Genomic DNA, 11,996 nt, shown 5'->3' with positions numbered 1-11,996 from the left:
TCCACCCCTTATTCCATACTATTTCTTTACGTAACACCTGTATATTGTGTTCGTCTCTATCCCGCACATATACATATACACATATACATATATACATATATAGTCCATGTTTATTTTTTCTCGAAGGCTGTCGTCTGTCATTGAAGATCAGCACCACCAGCAACTCGATTTGTGTTCTTGGCCCTTTCGTCATAATCACAGTTCCGGTTTAGGGCTGGCTCATTGGTTTGGGCTGTGTCATCATCAGCCATCCTTGGATTCTCGTATCAGCTTTGTTCGGGTCTTTTTCCCATCTGGTGTCTGGTCTCCTGTAAAACACAACTCAAGGCACAGAATTAGTTTTTTCCCAGGCTTAGGTTTCCTTGAGGCACACATTGGATCTCTCCATCCTTCCTCATAACCCACCAGGTATATCCAGGCCCTTGAGCAAAGACAATCCCACGAATGGGTTTGTCTTGGCCTGAGGGAGGAGTGATCCAAACGGCCTTACCTAACATACCTTTTAGATGGATCGCTGGAACTTTGTCTCCATCTACAGTGTGGAGGGACTCTGCTTGGGCAGGACCAGCTCGGTTGACAGAGCCTCGGGTGTTGACTAACCAGGTGGCCTTGGCTAAATTCTTGTCCCAATTTTTGTAAGTTCCCCCACCTAGTGCCTTTAGAGTCGTCTTCAACAGTCCATTACACCTTTCTACCTTTCCTGCAGCAGGTGCATGATATGGAATGTGATATACCCATTCAATACCATGCTCCTGTGCCCAAGTGGCCACTAGACTGTTTTTGAAATGAGTCCCGTTGTCTGACTCAATTCGCTCTGGAGTGCCATGTCTCCACAGGACCTGCTTCTCAAGGCCTAGGATGGTGTTTCGGGCTGTTGCATGCGGTACTGAGTATGTTTCCAACCATCCGGTGGTTGCTTCCACCATGGTAAGCACATAGCGTTTACCTTGGCGGGTCTGTGGCAATGTGATGTAATCAACCTGCCAGGCCTCTCCATACTTATACTTATCCCATCGTCCACCATACCACAGGGGCTTCAGTCTTTTTGCCTGCTTAATAGCGGCACAAGTCTCACAATCATGGATAACTTCAGAAATTATATCCATGGTTAAATCCACCCCTCGGTCTCGTGCCCATCTGTGGGTGGCATCTCGGCCCTGATGACCGGAAGCATCATGGGCCCATCGAGCTAGAAACAATTCTCCTTTCTGCTGCCAGTCTAGGTCTACCTGTGACACTCCTATCTGTGCAGCTCGGTCTGCCTGTTCGTTATTAGCATGTTCCTCATTAGCTCGCTTCTTGGACACATGGGTATCCACATGGCGGACTCTTACATTCAGATTCTTCGCTCTGGCAGCGATGTCCTGCCACAAGTCAGCAGCCCAGATGGGTTTTCCTCCACGCCTCCAGTTCATCTTCTTCCATCTGTCTAACCATCCCCATAGAGCATTGGCTATCATCCACGAGTCTGTGTAGAGGTAGAGTCTTGGCCATCCTTCTCGTTCAGCAATGTCCAGGGCCAATTGGACAGCTTTGAGCTCTGCAAATTGACTTGACTCGCCTTGACCCTCAGCAGCTTCTGCCACTCGTCGGGTGGGACTCCAAACGGCCGCTTTCCACTTCCGGTTCCTTCCTATGATACGGCAAGAACCATCAGTGAAAAGGCCATAACGCCTTTCTTCATCTGGCAGCGGATCAAATGGCGGAGCTTCTTCAGCTCGGCTCACTGGTTCTTCCTCTTCTTCTGCCAGGTTGAAGTTCCCACCTTCAGGCCAATTTGTGATAACCTCCAGAATTCCAGGGCGATTTGAGCTTCCCAGGAAGGCCTAGACTGAAACCATCACACAAGCTCACTTTGCTTTCCATTATCACAGAGTGAACTAAAAGATCATCTCGTTCCACCCACTGCCATGGGCAGGGGCACCTTCCACTAGATCAGATTGTTCCAAGCCCCGTCCTGGCCTTGGACACTTCCAGGGATGGGGCAACCACAACTTCTCTGGGCAACCTGTGCCAGGGCCTCCCCACACTCACAGGGAAGAATTTCTCCCTAATATCTCATTATAAAGAGGCAAACACAACAGACACGTCTGAGCACCTTCCCCCTCACCAGCTCCTTCAGGGATTCATTGCATGTGCCTCCCCCCACAATAAAGCTCACTTTCAGCCCCAATATATCCCATACTGCAAACAGCTTTACTGGGAACAGAGAGGGAGATTTCCACCCAGCACAGCCATAGCTTTCCCCTCATGTATCTATTCAGGAGCAGAAAACCAAGTTAAAACCATCACCTTGGCTCCTCCAGCACCAGGTGACAGCCACATTTTTAACCAGATGCCCTTAAAAAATCACTCAGAGACAAAAAATTGCCAAGCCCCAAGTATTTACCCGAAAAGAAAGGAAAAGTCCTCAACCCTGGTGCCAGAAACACCTACTCAAAGGGAAGGCTGGTTTAAACAGGGAAAGCTGATGGTGACTTAATGGGGCTGAGACAAACACTGACATCTGGCAGCAAGTAGATGACACAGGTGATGTTCTGCATCCATATTAGGCCTGAAACCACAGGAATAGGCTCCTGGTACAAGAAGAATGACATGGAGCATCATATGCTGTGTCACTGGGGAAGGGGTGGCTTTTCCCAGCATCATGAGATGCTCCCATTGGTGGTTCTCAAGAGTTCCTTGTTTTCCAGCACTGAAAGTTTTTGTGTGTTGCTTCCCTTCACTGTGGGGAGGGGAATCTTCACTGTGGCAGAATCCAACTTCTTTGGATTCTCCGATATCTAATAAAAGGCTGAGCTGCTTGCTTTTCTCTTTGGGGAACACTGAATCTTCACCTGAATCCTTCATCCATCCTAAATGTGGAGAAAATCTGGAACTTCAAAACCTCAGCTTTGCTGCTGTTAAACTGGGGTTAAAAACAACAAGGGAAATGAAGGTGGAGAATGGTCTAATAGAGCAATGAGCATAACATTCATCCCCTCAGGCCAAGAAGTCATGCCCAGGAGTCTCCATTGTGGTCCAAACCCATCCCTAGCTGAGCTGGAGGACTGGAGATGGCTCGGGCAGATCACCCTCAATCCTGCCTCTGGGACTGGCTGCAAGTCTCCTTGTTTTCATTTGCTCCATGCTGAAAATCAAGAAGTTTGGGAAAAAAAAAGATTAAAAATAAGGATTACCTGGAGTGTAATAATGGCGAGAAACTATCAAAGGTGAGGGAAACGCTCCTGCCTCATTTTTTGATCTGGTCCAGGGCTTTGACATGGCTGCAGATCAGCTCCCTAAGATTGGGATACTGCCTTGCTATATATATATATATATATATATATATATATAATTGCCATTACTGTTAATAATAATTCTAATTACTGGCCTTTGCCAGGAGACAAAAGCAAAACCAGACGTACATTGAATGGACCTAATTGATAACACATGTCCTGCAGGAAACCTCTACTGGGAGGAGAAATAAACTGGGAAGGGCTCTGCTGTGCCTGGGAAAATGGGAACGTTCACTTGGGCCGGGGGATGTAAAACAAGATGCTGACATGAAGTAGGAGTGGGAGACCCCAGACCCTCTCCCTGCTTTTCTCCAACACCTCTCCCGGCGCTGACACTGCGATAACCACGGTTCTTCCTGAGTTTGGCAGGAAAAATCCTGCTCTCCAAGCAGAAAAGGCCTTTTTCCCACTCTGGCACCTCTGAGAATGATCTGAACTCTGGGTCAGGCACCCAGGGAAGGCTTGAGCGGCTTTTCTGATGGGGATGGAGCCCAGCTCCAGCACGGGACAGGCTGGGAAGGGATGCCAAGCCCCGGCAATGCTGACCCCCTGGCAATGCTGACCCTTTGCAGCAGACTAAACTTCCCCTGTTCTCCCAGCCAGCAAACTGACACGTTCCCACAAGCATTTCTGCTGGTTTGGGTTATTTTTGGGTTTATGTTGTTGGTTTGTTGTTTTTTGGTTTTTTGGGGTTTTTTTCCTAATTATACAGGACTCTCAGTGCCAAATTTATCTGGCCAACACTAATCTGGCAAGCAAAGCTCATGGATTTATGGCAAGAAAGCTCCCACCTCCTTATTGACCAGTGGCAGGGGCAGGATTTTATTTTTTTAGAGGTCTCCCTCAAATATTCTCACTCCCATAAATGCATAATCCTTGGAGAAGTGATGGCAGAAGGAGCAAGACGGTGTTTGATGGGATCAAACTCAGCTCTCCCAGGGAATGAGCTGAGTAAATCAGGCAGCTGTTAAAGATTATAATCCTTAACTAGGTAAAACCCTTGGAAATTGAAGCTTTCCAGCTGACTCTTGGGGAAGGTGCTGCCTTTGGATTTAGCCTAATTAATATCAAGTTCAGCCAAGCAAGCCTGGGCTCCCAAATGGTTATTTAATGTGGCTTGATTATATTTAAAACATTTTTATTTTCATCCCACTTGTAAATGAATTTAGCGCTGGTGAAAGGTGTTGGATTGACAACCCTGGAAATATAAGTCCTCAAGGAACTGTGTTTTGGAGTTGTAAGGGAACAACACTGTGTGTAATACAGATGTAAGGGTAATTATTTGCAGTAACAGCTGCTTTTTGCTCTAAATTAAAAAGTAGAGACCATGGGGATTCACCAGAACATCTGAGACACTTTCAGGTGGCCCAAGCACTGGGCACGGCCAGAGCTGGATAAGCAACACTGCCTCTGAGCCACTGAGGCACTCAGGGCCACATTTTAGTGTTTAATTGATATTTTTATTTAAATACTGCACATTTTTTCTCAGCCCTTAAGCATGGTCTTCATTTTGAGCCAGGACCTCAGCACCTCCCTGCTTGATACAGCCTGTAAGCAAAGTTGCAAGTTTACATCGAGGCTGAACAGCCTTTGAGGTGCACAGAAAGGAGAAAATATCCTAAAAATATCCCTCCCCACCTCATAGAAGAAGGTTTTCTCTTACTAATGTTCTCTGTCGGCCTTTTCTGCAGCTCTGTATCATTCAGAATGTTTTCAAAGCACGGCATCCAGGCTCTGGAGAGTATAAAAACATCTTCCCTAAATTCTGGTCACTACAGGGAATCACCACGACAGAGATAGTTAATTATCACTGTGTTTTCCACGACATATGTTTTCCAGAAGCAGCCCCATATCCTATAGAAACCCAGGCGTGAGAGGTAGAGAAGGACATCTGCACCAGGGATGGAGGGGAAGGAGCAGCAGGATGATGAGTAAGGAATAGACTGAGTCTACTTAAAACTGGTCTATCCAGAAATCTTAAATAAACCCCAGGGAATTTGGGGGAAAAGGCAATATCCCCACACTAGATGTGAAGTGAAATTAGGGAGACTAAAAGGCCAAGTCTTCATCCATCTTCAGATGCCTCCAGGATTTAGGGAGAAGCAGGATCTGAGGTTCAGTGTCTTACTTGGGGTTACCAGGGCAAGGGATGGCCTTGATCACAGTTTTCCCAAGCTGCCCATTAACCCCCAGCCTTCAGCACTTACCCTCAAGGTGAGGATATACTGGGCAGAAAAACAAACATGGAGGAGGACGGACACTGAAAGACAGGGAGAACCTGGGCTGGGCTGTTCTCTCCTAAAGGCATGAGAAAAAGGAGAGAGTGGAGAGAAAAGGAAACGGGGAGAAAGAAGGAAAACAAGGGAAACCTCAAGAAGGAGATGCTAAGGCAAAGCAGATGTTATTCCACCTGAATCCTGGGTTTTTAAGCTTTTTCCACATCCCTGGAGCATCTCAGAACAGTCAGAGCCCCTCCATGAGTCAGTCGCTGCCTGCGTAGCTACACCGTCTCCTGAGGGGCTGCCAAAATGGGATGGGGAGGAAAGGAAAATCCCTTTTGTGTTGTTCCCAGTGTACATTTTTGGGGTGTATAAAACAGTTTGAAAAGTGTGGTTTTTTGAAAAGGAGACCTGTAGCTCAGTCCCTTCTAAGCTTATTTTTTTCTGCTTTTGAGGAAGAGAGGACATATCTGCTTCTTCCTGTCCTTAGGACCATCTCCTCAAGAGCAAGGACATGACGTCTTGAATGAAAGATGAAGCACATAATTATAAAGCATTTAAAAAAGTCTGTTTCCAGTATAAATGAATCAGCATAATTCCTTCCTTCCTTCCTTTCTTCCTTCCTTCCTTCCTTTCTTCCTTCCTTCCTTCTTCTCTCTCCCTCCATCATTCCCTCCTTCCTCACATTTCCAGTTACATGCTGTTAGAAAAGCTTTAGGGATTTTGGTTCTTAATGTGTCCAAATGGTTGATGGAAGTGTTGGTTTTCCAGTCACTGCCCATGTTTCCTATTTGGACCTGAAAAAGCAAAGTTTGCCTTAAGCAGTGCGTCGCATGTGCAGGAGTCAATGCTTTGTTTCCTTCTAGTAAAGAAAAACTGAAGCCTGGTACAAAGTGAGGGATATCCAAATATTTTCCTTGGAGCTGCCCCTGGGGAAGGCACATGGGGCGGTCCTTGGTCCCCAGGGTGATGCTGAGCTGAGCATCCCACCCAGCCCCGGCACGTGCCACACTCCTCCACGCCCAGCCCTGGAAATTACTGACCAAATCCATCTGGGATTCACTCCTAACAATACCATTGGAGGGATATATATTTTTCTTGGGAGAGGTGAATTTATACGGGAAAGGAATCACCCTACCCTTGGCTTTGCCCAGATTGCAGGGCTTTGCTCTTCTCGCTGCCAGGGATTCCTCTTGCCTTTTATTTTTCCGTTTTTTCTGCTGATGGGGAGCCAAAAGCTCTAGGGAACCTGTTTCTGATCTATCCTCTGTCTCCTCTCAGCTGCTGGGGACTCTCAGCCTCCTCCATGGTATGGAGATGTGGCTCCATCCAAGGGTTAACTCTTCCAGCCGCCTTTCCACATTTTTCCATTTAATATTGCCTCTGAAGAAACAAACAGAGGCGAATCCCACCCTCTCCCTGGAGACGCTTTCTTGGCTTGTTCCAGAGAACATGCAAATAATCATTATTTGTCCTATATTTTCTTTTTCAGTGCCTCACTTCAGCAGCCTGGGGGACTGAGTAAATGAAACGACAGAACGAACAAGGAAAGCAATAAACCCAGATAAATAACCAACTGATAAAGCTGGAGTAGGAATAAGATAAAAAAAACCCTGACAACATTCCCCTTGTGGTGTGGAGAGGCTGGAAAGGAGGGACAGATGGATGGGGGATATGGGGCTCCACTGATGGATGCCAGCAGTGTACTGCCAGCTGGGAGAGATGTGAGCACAGACATCTAGGACAAGGCTTTAAATCCTCCTTGTTGTGGGTAGAGAGCCCAATTCTTTGGGGGTAAATCCTTCATGGAGCAGCAGTGAGATGTTTCAATTTGCTTGGATGAGGGCGAGACCCCCATGGGATGGGACCTTCTCGTTCTGCATCCCATGTGCTGCTATTTCCATCCCTTTTAGTCACCTTTTAGTCTTTTCCACTGGCTTTTTCTCCCTCAGATTGGTTCATCTACATATATAGATATATAAATACATAGATATATACCTTTTCTTCTCCCCTGGCTGTAGGTTGTTGTGCCAAACAACCTCTAAACCCAGAATCAAACCTTAGCTCTTGCTCAAATCCAGGCTGCAGAGTCTCAATCCCTGTTCAAGCCATGGTTGCTCCTGCTGGAAAGACTCCAAACCCATTGGAATTGTTTTAGGGCTCGGGTTTGCACTGTGAGCAAATGTCTATTTACAAGAAATCACATTGCTTGGCTGTATCAGAGATGGTCCAGCTGCAAGGGATGCACAAAAACTCCTCTTTCAAGTCATTTAAGTGGGTGCCTCTTAAAATAAGAGATCCTGCAGCAAAAAACAAAATCACAAATAAAAAAGACATTAAAAAAAGTGCACAAATATCACAAAAGAATTTACACTTTTGTTCTTCCACAAATGGGAAAAAAAATATCAAGTTGGTGGGTGCACCTCAGGACACTGAGAAATTCCTGATGCACCCTGTTGTCATGTCCAGGCTGCAGGTCCTGATTGTGTCTGTGGCGCGGAGGCTGAAAATACCATGTTATAGATGCTTTATAATATATATAAAGGCACTATGTAATATTTGTAATAATATTTAATAATGCAACGCAATGATAATAGAATCATAATCATAGCATCACTGAATTTTCTGTGTTGGAAGGGAACCAAAAGACCCACAAGTACAAATAATAAAATAACAACAATAATAATCATAACAACAACTCCAACAATAACAACTTTATTATTTTAAATAATAATAATATATAATGTATTATACATAATAGATACAGTATACAATGTATAGTATATACTATATATAACAATAATATACAATGATATATAATAATACAATGCAAATAGAGCCAATATCTTGCTCTGGATGCAGCCACTATTTCCAAGGCATTTTCCCATCCCACCAAAGAGCAATCCCATATTTTTCTTTCCCGGGGCAGTGGATTTGTGCCTTTCCCCCTCATCTCTCATCTCCGAACTCCTCGGAGCCGATAATGAAAAACTTCCCGCCTCCTTGGGCCTGTTGCTTTCCCAGATCAAAAAGGCTCCTGGAGGAAGCCAGCAACCATAACAAAGCCATTTGCTAAGATAACATTATTTCAGGATCATGACTGCTTTCCTACATGTGCCACAGCTCCCACGGATAATAAACAGCCTCGCCCAAAACCCTGCAGCATTCCCTGCAAAGGTGATTTCCATCCCAGCACATCCCATGGGTGATTTGAATCACACAAAATCACAGAATGGTTGGGGTTGGAAGGGACCTCTGGAGATGACCCCCCTGCAAAGGCAGTGTCACCCAGAGCAGGTGACACAGGAATATATCCAAGTGGGTTTGGAATGTCTCCAGAGGGAGACTCCACGCCTTCCCTGGGCAGCTGTTCCAGTGCTCTGCCACCGCCAGCTTAAAGAAGTTCTGCCTCATGTTGAGGTGGAACTTCTTTTGATTTAGTTTATGGCCATTGCTCCTTGTCCTGTTGCTGGGCACCACTGAAAAGAGCCTGATACCATCCTCTTGGCACCCACCTTTGAGATATTTATATGGATTGATGGGATCCCCTCTCAGTCTTCTCCAGACTAAACAGGCCCAGATCTCACAGTCTCTCCTCATAAGAGAGATGCTTCAGACCCCAAATCATCTTTGTGACTTTCCACAGGCCCTACTATGGGGTTCATAGTAACAATATTCAGGTAAGAGTCCTTCAGTGCTGCTGAGAACAGAAAAAAGCACCTGTCAGATTTCATGGATTCCTCAAATCAGCAGCGGGACAAGGCCGTCATGAATGTACATGAACTGACAGAATCAGACACAGCTCCCACCTCTTCCTGCAATCCCTAATCTCACTAAATTTTTTTCCTCCATTCTCCTCATATAGTCAAATCTCTCATACTCATTCTTTGTTGCAGTCATGGGCCAGAGTACGGATCCCAGTCCAACGGCTCCCTCCCCCTCCCCAGCACATTGGGAAATGTTTATGACCTGGCTCTTACAGCTCTAGAGGTGCTGAATGCCCTTTTCCCTCAGCTCCTGATGGGCAGCTACAGACCAGCTTTTAGCTCCGTGCTGAATTGGAGCCAAACAAGGTTACAGGCACACGGGAGTGGGTCTGAGGATGCTCCAGCTGCACTGCTCCTCCTGCATCCCAAAACCTGTGTCTTGCCCACTGAGAAGGACCAGCTCTAGAGGCCACATCACCTTTCCCTCCTTACTCGCCTTTTACTTCATCGTCTTGGAGGAGACTGAGGGGAGACCTCATTGCAGTTACAACTTCGGGGGAGGGGCAGAGGAGGGGAAGGCACTGAGCTCTGCTCTGGGGGGACAAGGGACAGGACCCCATGGAATGGCTGGAGCTGTGTCAGGGCAGGGTCAGGCTGGATCTCAGGAAAAGGTTCTTCCCCAGGGGGTGACTGGGCACTGAACAGGCTCCTCAGGGCAGTGGGCACAGCACTAAGGCTGCCAGAGCTCAAGATCATTTGGATGATCCTCTGGGGCACAGGGTGTGACTCTTGGGGATGGCCAGGAGTTAGACTTGATGACCCTTGTGGGTTCCCTTCCAACTGAGCATATTCTGTGTTTCTGTGATTCTGTGATCCCTGCCTGCGAAACAGGTACATCTGCCTGGGATAATCCGGGTAGCCGGGAGTGTTTGTATCAGCTCCCCAGTCTGCACTTCCATGTTTACTCACATCGGGCTTGTTTAAAACCCACTTGACAGAAGAATGGATGTGTGTGGGTTAGTTATGACTCACGACAAGCTAAAATCCCCTCCTCTCAAGTCTGACATCACTTCAGAGCAGGGACAGCAAACCCAATCCGCAGCCTGGAACTCATGAATCCATGTGTCACATAAAACAGAAAGGTAAATGAATGGTGCAGGAGGATGATATATGGATTTTATCATGCAGGAGGGAGAGGAATATCCTTCCCAGTTGATGTCACCCCCTATTTACACCAGCTGGCAATGAGACCTATCCCATCTCAGGGTTGGAAGAGAGGGAAAGTTACGTTTGAGGGCTCAGCTATTGGGTTAGAAAAGGTGCTCGGCATCCCTTTCCCTTTGGAAAGCAAAGCTCACAAATCTTCCTGGATGACACTATTCCCCCTGTAAAGGTGGAAGTCCAGGTGTAGGAGAAAAGCAGGAGGGAAAGGAATATTAATGGAAAAAGTCTAGACACGCAACCACAAATTGGGGTGCTCCTGCTTAAGAGATTAGAGGAGCTCAAAAAATGCATGTTTTCCTAAATTGTGTAAATCACATCCCAACAAATCCTATAAATGCCTGGTGGAGGAGGAAAGCAGGTCTGATTCCACCTGATGGCACCAGGACGGTTTCCCAGCAGGAGGCTTTTGTGGGCAGTGGATGGTGGGAGGTGAGACTGATGGAGGTTCCCCATGGAGGAAGGAAACAGAAGCCTCAAAGTAGGGAGAAATTCCTCCTTGTTCACTGATTTCTTCAGAAATCCAAATATCACAAATAGCCTGAGAAGGAGGCTGTGCAGCAGATGGGCTTTGGGCCCTTTGGGGAAGCTGGGAATCCATCATGGGAATGTGATCTTGGGAGGCTGCAAAGCTGCGAACCCAGGAGATTTGGGCAGCTTGGGAAACTCAGGAGTCCTGCCTTGCCCTGGACCTTGGACCAGAGCCCAGCTCCAATCCTGCTCCATTTAAGCTGTGCCACTAAGCCCCTTCCAGCCTGGGACACTAACCCTTGCCTTGGTGAGTTCAGCTCTGCACAACCCCCCTGAGTCCCACAGATCAGACCCCAACAATCCAGAGAAAGCTACTTTTGTCCCAAACCCACGTCCTCACCCCCTTCCTTCTTCCAAGGACTCTTGCATCCAAGCCAACGTCATCTCTGCTCCCATCAAAGGCTTTCCCAGTGTCGTTTCCTGGCACTGCTAGCTCACTCCAGCCACTTCTGGATGCCCCTTTGCTGGGGATATCTTGCTCTCATCAGTACAATCCCAGTTCATTGCACAACCCGGGTCAAATGCTGAGATCTGGGAACTGGATAGCGTTTCTCCCGCGATTGCTCTGAGCAATTACTTCAGGGAATTTATTTATGTCCTTTGTGGTCCCTTGTGCAATTTGTATAAAATCAGGGTGCTGGCCTCCAGCATGACACACAGAAAGGATGGGGCTGCTCAGATTTCCCCAGATTTGGACATTTTGACTTGGGGGGGCAGGGGGGGAGTGGGAAAGGTTGAATTTTCCACTGAGTTCAGGAACATTTGGTGAGGGATGTAGGGATTCTGTGATCAAAGCACATGATCCAAGGTCAAGTGGTAGCAAAGCATCCTTGCAGAGTATCCATCAAAGGCTTAGGAGAATTAAGGCTAGGGATGAGAGTCTTCCATGTTCTGTGAGATTTTGGGGATTGCTTCAACCTCCTGACCTCTGGCTGGTTCATTCCTTTAGGTTTCCTTTGAAAAATCCCAGTTTAGCATCTTCTTTGTAGAGCTTTGCCTTTTCCCAGCTCCCCATGGAGGGGAGAAGGGACCAAGTTGAG

The sequence above is a fragment of the Manacus candei genome, unplaced genomic scaffold, assembly GCF_025592945.1.
Source record: "Manacus candei isolate 608988 ecotype Guabito, Panama unplaced genomic scaffold, ASM2559294v1 h1tg000086l, whole genome shotgun sequence".
In the NCBI taxonomy this organism is placed as follows: Eukaryota; Metazoa; Chordata; class Aves; order Passeriformes; family Pipridae; genus Manacus; species Manacus candei.
The sequence above is the reverse complement of the archived record's forward strand: the minus strand, read 5'-3'. Positions refer to the sequence as shown.